The 11,962-nt window shown below is 38.4% G+C and overlaps 1 long non-coding RNA gene across 1 annotated transcript; it reads right to left on the bottom strand.

Moving 5' to 3' along the window:
• Window positions 1–1,404: 1,404 nt before the first annotated feature.
• LOC141599735 (uncharacterized) lies at window positions 1,405–3,746 on the bottom strand. Its single transcript, XR_012523906.1, has 2 exons — window positions 1,870–3,746; window positions 1,405–1,661 (listed from the first exon to the last, which is right to left on the bottom strand). It is a non-coding gene; the product is annotated as an uncharacterized LOC141599735 (long non-coding RNA).
• Window positions 3,747–11,962: the final 8,216 nt, after the last annotated feature.

The raw sequence follows: 11,962 nt of genomic DNA, 5'->3' as shown, positions 1-11,962 counted from the left end.
TAACTCCATATTTCAATCACTAACCTAGCTTCATTTTGTAAAGTAAACCATATTACCATGTTATCCTTGCTAAGGTTGCATGAAAAATGCTATCAAGATTTTCCCTTTTACGAAATGGAGATGGACAAACATATCAACCTGAATTAAAGATCTTTTTGAATAATTAGCACATGAGAATCTCAAGCGTTACTATCAATATCTAACTTTCCCGTTAAGAATTAAGATCATTTCCCAAACAGGTTAATTGATCTCCTAATTGATTTCTATGGCGAATCCAAATCCCATATTTTGTTGAGAACAATATTGTGCTGTGAAATTCCACAATAGAATACTGAATATATAAGTATGAAATTTAATAACAAAAAAAAAAAAAAACTTTTTTACTCATAATGTTAATATACCCCACAACTAATTTAGTTCAAACATCAAGGCAAAACAAGACCTATGTTACTCTGACTTAGTACGGGTGTCGGACACGGGTACATATATATCTAAATGTCCGACTTGGCATGACTTGAATTTTGAGACACGGGTTCGAGGACACGTCTCATTAACTCAGCACACGAGTGCAAATTTTAGAGGAAAAGGCATAGTCAAAGTTGTTTTCTACGACTTGATTAGTTAGTTGCGCTTGTAATGAATTTGTTCAAGGAGCAAATTAAAGAAATAAATATCACCTACCATGAAAAATTGACGAATAAACACGCACTTGTTAAGATACGACTTCTATAAATAAATCAATACATATATATAAAGCAGAAACTTTTCAAGTGATATTAGAGAGTCCAATTTTTGCAAATTACTTAAATTTAATCAAATAACAATAAATACGTTGATTTTACAAAGTAAATACTAAAAAAAACCTAAAACGTGTAGAATACAACGACTACAACACTACAAACTAAAAAAATACAAAAAATTTGTCTGCTAAAATAGGAATACAATCTGAGATAATAAGAATAATAAACTTATTTTACTGAAACCCTAATTCTTATGCTACTCTGATCCTCAATTCCCCATTCAACTAAACTACTGTCTTTAGGTGGAACAATTCTTATATAAGAATAAAACAGGGGCCAAATAACGTTATCATAGCTACCGTATATATCAACAGAAACCCGGCAGAAGATAAACAATAATGGACGGAGCTCGGGAAATAATGGAGGGAAGGATGCAGCGAGGTCACCGATGTGTAGGAGGGAAACCACTCAACCGTATCTTATTCCAAGAACCACCTAGATCAATGAGTCTCACATGTAATCTGAATCCGGGTTTGTTTCCTTGATTTTTCATCAAGGCGATTACGCTTTCCATATGTAATGACTAATTTGCACCAACGTTGCCAAGGACTAATGACAGCCATTATTCCATCAATATATGAGAATGAGAAAGAACAACACAACCGGCTACAATTTTGTCATCGGATTATTACAACCCAAATCAACAAGTTGGCAAAACAATTCAGGTTTGTTACTTGAATTCTACACATGGACGCAGTTATAGTACCTTATTAAGACAATTACTTCATGGGAATATAGAGATGGATTTTTAGGCTGGGTTTCTCCACATGAATATCCTCAATAAGCAATACTAGGCAACGGAAGAGAAAGTAGCAGCTAGCCCACACTTTGGCAATGGAGGTAGCACACAGATCCTAGATCCTGGCATGTCAATTACGGACCATAGATAGTATTAGATACCAGATGTTACCTGATCTTATTAATAAATTGGAACATAAACACGTATTCTAATACGAAGCAAATATAGACACAAGTAAGCAATCATTCAAGGACAAAAGGGCCTGTACTTTCCATAGGACTTTTAGAATTGACAGATAGAGATCCTAATATTTGTAAATCAAATTTTCACCTGGGATGAGCACAGACAGCTTCATGAAACAACGGAGAAAGATAAGGCAGCCGCAGAATAATATACCGTCTGTTATTTTCCCACGATTCACAGCTTATACTCCCACTGCTGGTCTTGGTATGTTGAAAGCATGTACCATTGTAAGCAAACCTACGCCTTTATTAAACTGATTAACCTTGATAGATATATCCCCAACTTCAAGAGCTGGACCAAATAACCCAGGTTATGATGTGTTGCCTTTGCTATATGACTGCGTCAGTGAGTCTTATACTTCTATTATAATAATAAAAATATTTGACAACTCTAAGTACTAATATTTCTCTCCAATTAGTCTTGCTGAAGACGGGTCGAAGCAAGTGACGGATAATGCCACTCACAAAACGGATAGGGGAACAAGGTGGGGGCACCCCCATGTGTTTCCCTCTCTCCTCTATTTGGGTCATTTGTGAGGAAAAATGGTATCCGTCACTCCAAAATGACGGATACGTGCCGTCACAAATGAGATTTTGTGATTTCTCTAATATGTGTTGTAAGAAGGGGAATATACGATTGCCACAACTAAGAGATCCTCCTGTATTTTCAAAAAACTGAATGGATGGCAATTAAGGCGCCAGAGCTCGAAAGTTTAGGCATAATATCTGAATGTAAAATTCCTCCTATGCATTCACATCAATGGGTGCGAAAGTTGATAAATTGTCAACAACTCACCCCGACCATACACTATCCGAAATGGTGGACAGAACAACCATCATTTAGGGTCTATGCTTCCTACTGGCAAACAAACGCCCTCATTTATATGGCTTTAAGTTTATGACACGAGCAAGTGAAGGAAGAGACTTAGAAATCGAACCCAAAAGAGACAGCTTGAAATGAATCACTAAGCTGCACCCCTCTTTTATGGCATTATAGTACCCGCTTCTTTTCCCCTATAAAGAGGGCAAGTTACCACACAGAAATACCATATACTCCCTCCATGCCGGTCAATTGTTGTCCATTGGTTTTGGCACAAAGACCAAAGAAAGAGGAGGGGACCAATTATTAGATGACAAGTGGATCAAACTGAGTGTGAAAGATCAAATTACTCATTAAATGCATTCCTAAAATAGAAAGGACAACAATTGACTAAGACACTCCAAAATAGATTAGGACAACGGAGTATTATTGATGAGAATAACTAACGCAAGCAGCGTGGTAAGAGAGTAGGGCACGATGAGTCGATGAGGGAGTATAATGCGTACAGACTACAACAAAGGGCTAATCAACTGATATACTCTACCTCGCAGGGGGAAACTGCTGCATCCGTTCATCATGGACTGTTGTTGCGCGGTAGAATCACAAAGACTATGGTTACTTAGGAAAAAACCAACCTTATCTTCATTACGAAATTATATGTAGCTGCCTCACGGGCGACCTCCCCCTCTGGCCAAAAGTTCTTAAATCTACCCGCCACAGCAAGAATATTGGGTTTAAAGAGGTGGTGTACTGGTGTTAAATCTACCCGCCATTACATAGACCACCCGGAATCAACCTTACCTTCAGCTCCAGTATAGAGTTTACAGTTGATATTTATGCTATGTAGATACGAAAGATGAGAAATCAAATCAGTATAAAGTGGAGCAGGTACATCAAATACAGGTCTCCGAGGAATAGAAGGGATGAGAAGTACGCCCAAGTTCCGACGTCGATGATCGAACCGAGCCGGAGAAATGCGTGGATTGACGAATAAGAGGTGTGCTTGCAGGAGTGATTGGTGTAGCTCGATTAAGATGACGGAATAATTTGATTTTGAATTGGGAGATTAGCTATATTGTTTGGGGCAGTGGGGCTACAAAAGGAAAAGGGAAAGTGCGACATAGAGACACAAGTCACACAACTACACGCCAGAGAATCTTTTCAAGCAAAGAAAGCTTCGTTAAAACTAAAAACAAAAAATAAATTGATTTTTTTTAGAGCAAAATAAAATAAATTGATTTTTACAAATAAGCTTAGAGATTCTACATTTTTTTTTCACAACGGTAAACTGACATTAAAATAAAATAAAGTTAGTTACAAAACAAACACGGGAGACCGGAGTCCGAGTGCTAGAAAACCAACTAACCGAACTAACTTACATGAGTATGAGACGGAAAAAGTAAGACGACACTTTTTGTAGACAAGATGATAAAATTCATCGAAGTGGAAAAAGTCCGTCTCCTTTCTTTTAACCCTCTTAACCACTGCATACTCCGCGGTGAACCAGCAACGAGAAAGAGAAAAGCGGAACAAACTGAACTGAACCATAGATACCTTGCTAACTTGAGCGGCGTCTAAGGAAATCCGCTGCTTTTTAGCAATTTGTAAAGCAACTTCCTCCTGAACCACCACATCATTTACCATATCATTCTTGAGAATAAGTGCGAAATGCTCAACATGCTCCTTAGATGAAGGAGAAGAGGGGGGAACTTTTGTTAACCTTGAAATATCTTTATGGGGAATTCACGTCTGGATAGAATTTTCAGGGGATGAAGGGTCGAATCCTCATGAAAGACACTGAACTTTCGTGGAAAAAGGAGAGATTCTTTCCAGTCAACAAATTATCATAATCCTGGGACGAAATATGCCAATTTTTTTGAGCTCGCTTTTTATTGGAGTATGTATACTTTTCTGGTTTTTTACCAAAGAATGAGGGGTAGAGTCAATAATGTCGACGACGGCAGGTGGGTCGAACTCACAGATAGTATCACAAACCATTGAAACTGGCCAGAACTTACTGAACTAATCATTGGTTCAGTACTGCAATAGGAACTACAAGAGGGACTATAAGACATTGCAATTAACTGGTCAGCCACAACAACACTAAGAAGAGGCTTCTTACCGTTCTTGTCAAAGTCCATCGGATCGAACAGAGAAGCAGTTCGCTTACCATTGGGGTTCTCTGCAAGAGAGATTCTACATAGATCTAATTAAACTTGGTAAACACGTTGGGTCAGGTTTGAGTTGAGATCATTCTGTTTGGTTTATGTTTGTAAGGATTCAAATTATTTTGGGTTCAGATCATTTTCGGTTGGTTTGTTATCAAGATTTCACGGGATAAGTCAGTATGCGATAATAAACATTCAGTTATGGTTGAATAGGCGTCAGGTCGATTCGGGCATCAATTCAGATTTGGGTACATTTGGGTGCAGTACGGGTTTGGGTCGGATAGTGATGACATCCTCATATACAAAGATCCTTTTATGGTTAAGCGGAGACAATATTTATTAAGGCCATATTATGCAATGACCGTAAATATGAGTCAGGGACAATCACTTGATCATGTTGAAGTTTATCTACAGAAGTCAGTTTTTAGCCTCGATCAACTTTACGTAGCTGCATTAAGAACAACATAACTCGAGTGATCAAACTTCTACATTGCTGATAGAAACAAATGTACCAGGGCCGCACTAAAAATATGTTTACAAAGAAGTTTTCACAAATTTACCAAATTAGGTGTCGTATTATATATATATTGCGTGAGGTTTATAGGGCAATTAATCTTAATTGTATGTAGATAGTCAAAGGAAAGTTACGTTGTTTAGTGATCTAACATTTTCTACAAATGCGCTAAATAATAATTAAGATAGTTTTGCGTATCATTATTAAGCTAAGGTTTTTCCACTATCGTATGCTTAGAAATTAGGATATATTGGTATTTGTTGTAAGTTAATCTAATTTGAGAATCTCATAAGGTTCGTTTTAGTTATCAAGGATTCATTTTGGGGAACTATCGCAAGTTTACGAGAATAGTGTTTTAGAAGTAATAATTTGTGTAACAATGAAAACGCTAACTACATATTACAACTATGTTACTTGATGTTATACAACCGATATAATTGATACCGAATGACACAAGTTTTATGCTGAAAAGGACTCATAATTTATCAGTCATCAACTATATCAAATCCGAAATTTTGTTTCATCTCGAGTTCAAATAGTTGGATTTTTTTTATCAACTTAGCTATATATTGTTACAGATGATACTATCGGGAGTCCCGTGCATCGCACGGGCTTTCCAACTAGTACGGAGTAATATAAAAAGCCTAAACTTAGCACTAGATTAAGACACATGGCAATCTAATACGGAGTATCACAAAACCGGAGAGTTTAGTAATCCGTAGTCCATGGAAAGTTAACGAAAAGCAAAATTCAGTAAAAAACAAAAAAAATACTAAAATCGTCATCCTCCCTAGAGTCCTGTCCTAACTCCCAACGATGTCTCTTCATTTGCATAAAATGAACCGTTACCACTTACCATTGACCTACCCTTTTATATTCTTACTTCATCCTCTTATAAAATGGGTTTGTGAATTTCTATCAATTCATTGTGTTGTTTAATCTTTTTCATTTAATTTTTTCAGGTTGGAACTTGGAAGCTCCCTCAAGGATTTGCTCATGACATGCACATGTTTTAAATCACCTTTTAAATGAGGTACCACTAGGGATGGTAATGGGTAGGGTTTGGGTCGGGTCCACCCAAACCCGGACCTGAACCCTAGATTTTTCATTTGGACCCGTACCTGACCCAGATCCGCAAGGGTCTGAAATTTGAGGACCCATACCCGGACCTTATGGGTAAGGGTCGAGTCTGGGTCTACCCGCGAGTCCGAGTTTCAGCCACTTTAATAGCAGAATTAACAGTTATGGGGTCTATAATATTTTAAAAAAACCATACTACTGTAACATTATGAATTTATTAATCTCTATTGTACACTACTAAATCCAATATACATACGAAAGAGATTAAGAAAGACAAAGAAGACCTAAGTTAATTTTACCTCCAAAAACATGTGAAAGAATCAAACTCGGAACCCTAAAATCAATACCGTACTTGATAGCCGTCTCTATTTGACCGTCGTTGGCTGCCGTTAATGGTGGCTGTCGGTTGTCGTCTATTAGAGAGGTGGTTGTCAGTTGTGTATCAGTGTTGTGGTGGTGGTTTCCTTGTGTCAGTGGTGGAGTGGTGGTATTGTCAGAAAAGTTTGGTTGGGTTTTATCACTTTATGGGATGAGGGAAGAGAAAAAAACTTTAGTTGCTTTGGTTTCTATGGTGTGCCAGTATGAATTCAGAAAACTTGTGATTTTGATTTTTTTTTTTAAATAAAGGGTCTAAGGGTCGGGTATGGGTCTCATAATTTAGACCCAGACCCGGACCCGAAATATTTTCTTAAGACCCATACCCGGCCCATATCCATTGGGTCTGAAAAAATAAGACCCATACCCAACCCATTAGGGTCCGACCCTCAGGGTCTGGGTCGGATCCCCGACCCACTACCATCCCTAGGTACCAGTACCACCATTTAGTATTGTTATTATTCTGATTAATATGCGTAGATTGCATTTCATCTTTCAAATGAGGTATCCTTTAGTTTTGTAATTTTGATCATTTTCCCTTTTCTTTCTATTGTGAATTACTCCGTAGCAGACTTTGGATTGTGAATTAGTTGGGTGAATGATAGATAGTTTGATTGTTTACGGTGTTAACACGAGTTTTACGTTTGTAATCTAATAAAGTCCCCAATTAATTGGAAAGAAAATGAATTGATATAACTATATATAATACTCTCTCCTATTCTAAATAAACTTCTTCTTTTATTTTGGCACAAAGATTAATGAAACACATTACCCACCATATAACATATAATTAAATTTGGACCACACAAATAGACCTGACAAAACGGGTCAACGGGTCGGGTCATTTTGGGTTTGTCAAATTTCCGGGTTAGTTCGGGTCGGGTCATTTCGGGTTTACGAGTTGTTTCGAGTTTGTTGGTCGGGTCTGTTTCGGGTCAATCAGATTGGGTCATTTCGGGTTTACGGGTTGTTTCGAGTTTGTTGGTCGGGTCTGTTTCGGGTCAATTAGATTGGGTTATTTCGGGTCGGGTCATTTTCGGGTTAATGATTAAGAGAGAAAAAGACATTTCAAGTTATATGGGGTCAATTAAAGTTATACTTTGTCAGGTCATTTTCGGGTTAAGTGGTTTCGGGACTGGTCTGTTACGGGTCCATGAAAGCTCCGGTCATTTTCGGGTCGGGTTAGGTTAATTCGGGTTTCGGGGGTCATTCGGGTTCGGCAGTTCGCTTCAATTTCGGGTCTCGGGTCAGCCTTTTCGGGTCGGGTCAATCGGGCCGGGTTGATTTTGCCATGTCTACACAGAAATACACTACCTCATCATACCATTAAATTTGAACCACACAAACACTTCTCAAAAAAGAAAATAGGGAAAATATTGTGAATAGACAAAAAAAAGAAATTGTAAAATTTATTTAGAATAGAAGGGACTATAAAAAGTCTAAACTTATAGATTAAGACATGTGGCAAGTCTAATATCACAAATCCGGAGAGTTTAGTAATCCATAGTCCATAGACAGTTAGCGAAAAGCAAAATTCAGTAAAAAAAAAAATACTAAAACCGTCATCCCCCCTAGAGTCCTAAGTCCTAACTCCCAACGATGTCTCTTCATTTGCATAAAATGAACCATTATTATTGACCTACCCTTTTATCTTCTTATTGCATCTATACAATATTATTAAAAGCTTAAACTAAGCAGCCACGTGTCAACAAGCAAAGGCAAAGATTGTTAACTGATTTCACTTTGCGAGGTTGTTCAACCAGTAACTATGCTGCTTGGAGAGGAGCTGATCGAAGGTGAGAAGACCGCAGGTTGTGGTACATAAGGGCGTCTTCAGAGTCCGAAACAAGACACGTAAAGAAATTATGGATGGCCTTCCGACCCGTTTTTTGTTTAACCGTGTTAAGCAACGATCTTCCAAGCAAAGATTGATTTCTCTTCGCACTTCTGATGGAACCTGGATTAATGACCCAAATGAAATCGAAGCGGAAATTTGCTCTTATTTCCGATCTATTATGGGTGGTCATCATTCATCTCACGCTCATAATTTTCAGACCACTGAAGATTTTCTAGCTGACCTGGATATTCCTTCACTTTCACCTGCCGACTGCTCTATTCTATCTACTCCATTTACCGAGATTGATGTTCTCAGAGTGATTCGTAGTATGGATGGTTCAAAATCACCTGGTCCGGATGGTATTACTCCCCGCTTTTATCAGGTGTTTTGGCCTCAGATTGGTCACCTTGTGACTGCGGCCATCTTACATTTTCTCAATTCTGGAGTAATGTTGAAGGAATGGAATCATACACATATTATACTCATTCCGAAGGTGGAGCACCGAGAATTGGTCACCCAGTATCGGCCTATTAATCTTTGCAATGTTATTTACCGAATTGCGTCAAAATGTCTTGCAAATAGGCTTAAGCTGGTGATACCATCAGTTGTATCAGACTCGCAACAAGCTTTTGTCCCTGGATGCCTGATGACTGATAGCTGCCTTATTGCCCATGAGGTGCTGCACTATATTAACAAAACGACAAAAGGTACAAACTGTTTCGCTGTGCTTAAGCTTGACATGAACAAGGCCTTTGATCGTGTTTCGTGGACTTTCCTCATGCGGATAATGAAGCGTATGGGTTTCCCAATTTTCTGGCGAAATATTATTTGGGAATGTGTGTCTACGATCTCTTACAGGGTGCTTATTAATGGCGAACCCTCTGAATCTTTCCGATCATTTTGTGGTCTTCGACAAGGGGATCCGCTGTTTCCCTATATATTTATTATGTGTATGGAAGTTTTGTCTCGACAGCTGATCAGAGCTGAAAAATTTGGTTCCTTAACCGGCATTAAGATTTCAAGATATGTACCAACTCTTTCGCACTTATTCTATGCGGATGATGCATTTCTATTTTGCAAGGCAACACCTTTGTCCTTTGAGACTTTAAGAGATATGTTCAAGGACTTTGAAGCAGCTTCGGGGCAGATGATTAATTTTAGTAAGTCCTATATTAAATTTAGCTCGAATACACATGCGGACTACCGAGAGCATCTGACTTCGATTTTGAGGATGTCTCATGTGCCCACTTTTGGTACCTATTTGGGAGTTCCTATTGATATCCCTCGCAAAAGGTCTGAGCTCTTTCTTCCTTTTATTGATACTCTTACTACTCGCATTGCATCCTGGTCTGCTCTTCATCTCAGGCAACCAAGTAAATTGATAATTATTTCGGCAATTTTGCTTGCTTCTCTGAATAATGTCTTCTCCGCGGTACCTATTCCTCTCTGTGTGTGCCGTAAGATAGATGCCTTGCTGGTGGCTTTTTGGTGGAGAAATGATTGGAATAAGCAGTCAATTCACTGGACTTCCAAAAGTGTACTGCAAGCGCCAAAGGAATATGGTGGTCTTGGTTTCAAAAACACCCATATATTCAGCCAAGCTTTGCTTCTTAAGAATTTTTGGCGCATTCACTCACAGACAACCGCACTATTGGCAAGATATATGGTCCCGAAGTATGCCCGGGATTTGCCTATTCCTCTAGCAAAATCTCGGGTTTGTCAACCATCTTTTATATGGTCCGGCATTTGCAAGGCTGTTTCTGCGGCTCAAAATGGTATTTGTTGGAAACTTGGTAATGGACAGTTACTTGACATTTGGTCAAGTCGTTGGATTAATGGTAAACAACCATTTGGTACTGCTCCAGTTCCAGAACCTTCACCGTCTCTCTCTGATTTCTTGCTGGAATCCGGTGACTGCAATTCTACTATGGTTTTTCGGTATTTTTCCTCTAGTTGTGCAAAGGAAATTATTTCTTTGGAACCACCAGCATCGAATTTTGATAATTTTCTTTACTGGTGTGGACAGCGGGGGCCCACGGGGGCACTTGGAAGGAAGAGAACAAGCGTTTGCATTTTTGTTGGAGTCGCCACCAATTTTTATGAGAAATTGGAACCGTTCGAATACCTCGTGTCATGTCAAGACACAAAGTAGAGACATGAACACTAAGCAATCGTTACCCTTAGAATTCTATGTCTAGAATGACTCTCGTGGATGCCAATGAACACGGGTGTTCACGGAGATCTGGAGTAAGGAGTGAGGGTACGTATTAGGAAGCTCTTTAAATCGAACACCTAATCCCGCCCGCCTCGATAGCGGCCTCTACTAATGATTAGGGAACTTATTCGTACTTGATATATCGTCGATTATATGCATGCAATGCAACATCCAAGTTTTAATCCTAACATGTGAAAATTAACTAAGTCGGTTGACACCTAATTAGCAAACAATTGGGTCGAAGTAGGATTTAATGTTCAATTACATGTGAAAGCATACAAATGATACAATAAATATGACAAATACAATAAAGAAAATTACGATAATGAAAATTACAATAATTACAATGGATTAGGCGATTTATGTCGAAAATACCTTTAAAACGGATAATTTGAGAAAACGAATAAAAGAATGAATTAACGAACAAATCAGAAGGCGATAATACGATTAATAGTCAATTATACGTAAGCTAATTAGACTAGGTCAAGCAACACCGGAGTTCGGACGAAATTCAACCCGAACAAAGCGTAGCGAGTGCGTCCTTGGAATAGGCGCAGATTGCTACGTCTGTTCTCGACTCGAATTCTCGGGCCGCCGTTTTAATTGCGTGTTGTTAATACTCGTTGGTAATTTAATGATTGATTAAATTATTTACTCGGATGAAAGTGATTAATAGGTTAATTACATGTGATCAAGGGTCATAAAACAATAAAACATGGATGAGACGGATGCAAACGAATTAATTACATGAACGAAAGATTAATTAGTGACATGGGTGAATGAAATAAACTAAACAAGATGAACTAACGACAAATTAATGACGAAGACGATAAAAGACAGATGAAAATATATCAAAGGATCGAATTCCAGAAACTCAATATGAACAAATCGAATTTCTACAACCCGGATTGAATTTAATGACGAAAACCCGCAAATATGAGATTACTTGGGATTTAAGTCGGATTTAATGACGAGTTAAACATGCTAATGATGATGATTAATATTCATGTGAAATTATTACGATTGTATGTCAAAGAATTAACAAAAACAAACGAAACAAACAAAAGCAACGAATTACAGAGGACGAAGGAAGAAGAAAGGAAGCGAGGAATCTGCGCGGCCCTCACGAAGAGGCGCAGCAGAATCGCGCTCCTTCGAAGAGGCGCAGCAGT

Source organism: Silene latifolia, chromosome 9 (genome assembly GCF_048544455.1).
Source record: "Silene latifolia isolate original U9 population chromosome 9, ASM4854445v1, whole genome shotgun sequence".
Taxonomy (NCBI): domain Eukaryota; kingdom Viridiplantae; phylum Streptophyta; class Magnoliopsida; order Caryophyllales; family Caryophyllaceae; genus Silene; species Silene latifolia.
The sequence above is the reverse complement of the archived record's forward strand: the minus strand, read 5'-3'. Positions and strand labels throughout refer to the sequence as shown.